Raw genomic sequence first — 6,000 nt, 5'->3', positions numbered from 1 at the left:
TAAAGTGAAGGATGCAGAAATGTAGATATTTACAGTAACTATCTGTGTGTGTGTGTGTCCCGCAGTTTTGTCCGCTACACTTCCCCTCGGATCCTGGACTTACTGACTAATACAGTTTTAGATCTGTTTTGGACACGACTTCCGACTTTAAAAGGGCTCAATTACACAAATTTATAACCAAAATGTTCTTTTGCGCCCTCAGTCTTTGACTTCAAGTCATTTTGGGAGGGGGGATTTGCGTATGAGTGTGTCTGCAGATAATTGGTCGGAGATTTCATTTAGAATTTTTTTCATGATGTTTGGAGTTTTTTCCACAAAGTTCACAAAGCAGGTTGTGTTATGTGTGACCATGTGTGTTAGTTGCATTCTTTTTTGTGTGTGCACCATGACTAGGGAAGGTTGTTTGGATTGTGTCATTTCAGTAAATGCTGGGCTATTGATTCCAAAGTGCATCCAGGAGTCATTGATCTGATTTACTCACATTCTCCACAAGATGGCAGCAAATTTGAAGCATTCAGACACCGCCTGGTATTTAAAGGCCTACTGAAATGAAATTGTTTTATTTAAACGGGGATAGCAGATCCATTCTATGTGTCATACTTGATCATTTCGCGATATTGCCATATTTTTGCTGAAAGGATTTAGTAGAGAACAACGACGATAAAGTTCGCAACTTTTGGTCGCTGATAATAAAAAAAGCCTTGCCTGTACCGGAAGTAGCGTGACGTCACAGGAGGTAGGATTCCTCACAATTCCCCGTTGTTTACAATGGAGCGAGAGAGATTCGGACCGAGAAAGCGACGATTACCCCATTAATTTGAGCGAGGATGAAAGATTCGTGGATGAGTAACATTAGAGTGAAGAACTAGAGAGGCAGTGCAGGGTGTATCTTTTTTCGCTCTGACCGTAACTTAGGTACAAGCTGGCTCATTGGATTCCACACACTCTCCTTTTTCTATTGTGGATCACGGATTTGTATTTTAGACCACCTCGGATACTATATCCTCTTGAAAATGAGAGTCGAGAACGCGAAATGGACATTCACAGTGACTTTTATCTCCACGACAATACATCAGCGAAGCTATTTAGCTACTGAGCTAACGTGATAGCATCTGGCTCAAATGCAGATAGAAACAAAATAAATACAACCCTGACTGGAAGGATAGACAGAAGATCAACAATACTATTAAACCGTGGACATGTAACTACACGGTTAATAATTCTCAGCCTGGCAAAGCTTAACAATGCTGTTGCTAACGACGCTGAAGCTAACTTAGCAACTTAGCAACCGGACCTCACAGAGCTATGATAAAAACATTACGCCCCCCCCCCCCCCCCCTTCCCCCGCACGGTGCGCCGCCTCCCTTCCCGTATCATGACTCTTTTTGGACGTCACCACATCAAAAAAATCAACACAAGATGTCAAAACGGCCAAAACTGTCAGGTGCCCAGGGGAGAAAAAAGAGAAAAGAAGAGGAGAAACGAGAAAAAGACAGAGGTAGCAGGTAGGTAACGTTAGCCTACATGAAATTATTTGTCTGTTACAGAATGTGATAGTAACCTGGCTTTAAGCTAATGTTACATGATTCGGCAATTGCTAATCAATAAATAGCTAGTTCTGTTTTAACGTCGGGTTAATATTGTGGAGGGGGCTAAATTGTTATGGAAAATAATAATGTAACGTTAGGTAATTACAGTACTCCCACCTTACATTCCTCAGGGACATTTGTATTAGATCTTTTAAGCAGGTGTTTTTTGTTGACATTGTTATTGCCTTCTGGTTAGCTAATGTTTTCCCTGCAGGTAATAGTCACTTTTCCACCCCTTTATATTTTAGGTATTGTGGAGGGGGCTAAATTGTTATGGAAAATAATAATGTAACGTTAGGTAATTACAGTACTCCCCGGTGTACAGTAATTTGTAAGTCATTCTAGTTAATGCAATATTAAAAAGCACAAATAGAGAACTCTGTTGGATCCCCTTTTTTTTTGTAATATAGTTGTTAAAGTCATACTGGTTTGATATCTTGTTTTGTGCAGTGCCTTATTTATATTGTATTTTTAATTTATTTTATGCAACTTGTTGACACGTTTTATTTTGTGTTTATGTATGTAAAAAATATTGTATTTCATATATTCATTAATTTTTTTATTTTTTGTATTCATTTATTTATTCATATTTTTTTTAATCTTGTTAACTATTCTGATTGTTGATTTGCTTTCTTTAAGTAAAAAAAAAAGGTCAAAGACAAAACTATTCGGTTTCTTGCCACCTAAAATCTTGCCTAGGGCGCCAGATTGGTTAGGGCCAGGCCTGATCAAACCAATCTCCAAAATAACCCGGATTGAAACACAATTGAAATGTGGGTGGTTGATGAGCCTTTTGCGGGCTTGTTGGTCGTTGTGCCTCAAAACGTTGAAAGAGCCATATTGGAACAAAAATACAAAAAAACTAATCTGTCTGGAACCGCAAAAAATGAAAAGCCGTATGTAAGTCTTATAATGAAGGCAACACATGACGTAAGTGTCTATATCAGGGGTCACCAACGCGGTGCCCGCGGGCACCAGGTAGCCCGTAAGGACCAGACGAGTAGCCCGCCGGCCTGTTCTAAAAATAGCTCAAATAGCAGCACTTACCAGTGAGCTGCCTCTATTTTTTAAATTGTATTTATTTACTAGCAAGCTGGTCTCACTTTGCCCGACATTTTTAATTCTAAGAGAGACAAAACTCAAATAGAATTTGAAAATCCAAGAAAATATTTTAAAGACTTGGTCTTCACTTGTTTAAATAAATTCATAATTTTTTTTTACTTTGCTTCTTATAACTTTCAGAAAGACAATTTTAGAGAAAAAATACAACATTAAAAATGATTTTAGGATTTTTAAACACATATACCTTTTTGCCTTTTAAATTCTTTCCTGACAATTTAAATCAATGTTCAAGTAAATTTATTTTTTTTATTGTAAAGAATAATAAATAAATTTTAATTTAATTCTTCATTTTAGCTTCTGTTTTTTCGATGAAGAATATTTGTGAAATATTTCTTCAAACTTATTATGATTAAAATTCAAAAAAAAAATTCTGGCAAATCTAGAAAATCTGTAGAATCAAATTTAAATCATATTTCAAAGTCCTTTGAATTTCTCTTAAAATTTTTGTTCTGGAAAATCTAGAAGAAATAATGATTTGTCTTTGTTAGAAATATAGCTTGGTCCAATTTGTTATATATTCTAACAAAGTGTAGATTGGATTTTAAACTTATTTAAAACATGTCATCAAAATTCTAAAATTAATCTTAATCAGGAAAAATTACTAATGATGTTCCATAAATTCTTTTTTTAAGTTTTTCTCTTCTTTTTTTTGGTTGAATTTTGAATTTTAAAGAGTCGAAATTGAAGATAAACTATGTTTCAAAATGTAATTGTCATTTTTTTCGTGTTTTCTCCTCTTTTAAACCGTTCAATTAAGTGTAAATATCAATAATTATTAATAATAACATAGAGTTAAAGGTAAATTGAGCAAATTGGCTATTTCTGGCAATTTATTTAAGTGTGTATCAAACTGGTAGCCCTTCGCATTAATCACTACCCAAGAAGTAGCTCTTGCTTTCAAAAAGGTTGGTGACCCCTGCTCTATATTAACTATATTAGCCTACTATCAAAATGATTATGTGTCGCAGGCTGAAGCAAATCTTCGTAGACAGAAACGTTGAAATGTAATATTTATTCTACACATTTGTACAACATTAGACACCATTAGTAAATCAGAGGCGACTCAGAAGGTGAGATAACTCCTGGAAATGACTGGCTTTTAATGGCCAAAGGTATAGTTGAAGGAAACGGCAGGCTGTCTTCTTTTCATAGATTCATTACAATCTTTGGCAAGCTAGGTAATGTTTGCTGTGGTCTGGAACAACATGGCACACAAACAGCTATCTGAAATGAGACATGCAAAACTAAATTATGTACAAAGAGGATACAAGTAAAGGATATTAAATGAGCTCAAATATAGTCTACAAATGAGGCATAATGATGCAATATGTACATACAGCTAGCCTAAATAGCATGTTAGCATGGATTAGCTTGCAGTCATGCAGTGACTAAATATGCCTGATTAGCACTCCGACTAGTCAAAAACATCAACAAAGCTCACCTTTGTGCAACTTTTGGTGGACAAAATGAGACAATGAAGGAGTGGAAGATTTTACATGTAAACAAACTGTCGCGTCACAGTCCACACTGTGGTGAGTTCAAGAACTGGCGAAATGATGTGCAATCTGCACACCTGAAGCTGATGAGAGACCTGCCTTCTTAAACACCTCTAAAGGCCTTAGTGGCCACATGCGTGGACAGCACCTTTTAGCTCTTATTTCCAAAATTGTGTACACTACTGAATTGGGGTCTTATGGCCGCTTATGTGGACACTTATACTGCCATCTGGTGGTGTCACAAGAGTATAACATACAATGGAATTTGGAAAAAAAAAGTGTAAATATAAGAATTAGCATGTCACTAAACATGAAGTACACGTTTGTGTACTTATGGACTATCATATCAAAAGATGATTCTTAGTTTTTATTCTAATTAGGGTCCAATGGGCCCAAATAGCAAAGAGAAATTAAAAAAAGCATGTAAACAAACAGCTTGGGCCTTAAGCCAGTGCAAACTTGCGTTCCGGGCCAGAACGTAGTCTCCTGTTCAGTACAGTAAACCGTAACGTCTAGTTCTATGCTCTCTCTCTCTCTCTCTCTCTCTCTCTTTGTGTTCTTTCCCCGTCGTGCTCATTGTGTCCTGTGTCGTGTCGTTCCAGCAGCATTCCTCCGTCCCCTGATTGCGAGATGTGCGTCTCGTCTCCCCGTGTTCCCCTCTGGTTCCCTGGCTGCCCCTTTTTGGATCTCGACCTCCCGCCTGGACACAGACCTTTGACGCCTCTCTCCTGCCCTTGACCTCACGCCCGTCTCTGGACCGTCGAGCCTGCCTTGCCCCTCTTGGACTTCCGCACCTCGCTCAACACTCACCAGTTAATCCCCACACATAGTCGCACACCACACATATTCTGGATTAGCTTCGCACTCCATAATATATATATTAATAAATAGAGCTAAAAACGACGTTTCTGCCGTCTGTGCCGTCTTCTTCCCCCGTACCGTAACACAGTGGGCTTTCTAACAATTACTCAGTGGCCTACTGGTTAGAGTGTCCGCCCTGAGATGGGTAGGTCGTGAGTTCAAACCCCGGCCGAGTCATACCAAAGACTATAAAAATGGGACCCATTACCTCCCTCGGCATCAAAGGTTGGAATTGGGGGTTAAATCACCAAAATGATTCCCGGGCGCGGCCACCGCTGCTGCTCACTGCTCCCCTCACCTCCCAGGGGGTGAACAAGGGGATGGGTCGAACGCAGAGGACAAATTTCACTACACCGAGTGTGTGTGTGACTATCATTGGTACTTTAACTTTAACAATTGGGAAGGTTTGTGTCATGTTTGTCCTCAAACAAAAAACGTACTAAAACAAAAACATTATCTCCCCTCCCCCCAAACTTTTTCCATTTTCAATCCTTTTTTAAAAAATGCTCCAGGGAGCCACTAGGGCGGCACCGGGTTGCTGACCCCCGCTCTAGGGCCATTCAGAAATGTCTTTGTTTTTTTATTTAATTATTTTTTTGCATTTGTTTTTTTTTACCTGTTGGGGAAATGAGCATTTGATGCATTTTTGTCTCTTCCTGTCAATCATATGTGTCTAAAACCCCACTTAAAAAAAAACTGGTAGCTCAGCTGCCTGACTTGCGTAGTAAAAATAAGTTGTTCAATTTACAGCAATTCACTGTAAAAACAAACCGTCGTAGATTTTAATTAGTTTTTGAGTTGTCAGAATTTTTCCATAAAAATAACAGATTTAAATTTGGTGTAAAAACCAGTGTAAAATTTACGAGAAATTTCTTTTTAACTGTATAATCAAGTTTCCTATTTTTTTTTATTTTTTTTTTACAAGATGCAAA

The sequence above is a fragment of the Entelurus aequoreus genome, linkage group LG05 (genome assembly GCF_033978785.1).
Source record: "Entelurus aequoreus isolate RoL-2023_Sb linkage group LG05, RoL_Eaeq_v1.1, whole genome shotgun sequence".
In the NCBI taxonomy this organism is placed as follows: domain Eukaryota; kingdom Metazoa; phylum Chordata; class Actinopteri; order Syngnathiformes; family Syngnathidae; genus Entelurus; species Entelurus aequoreus.
This window is presented reverse-complemented; position numbering follows the sequence as displayed.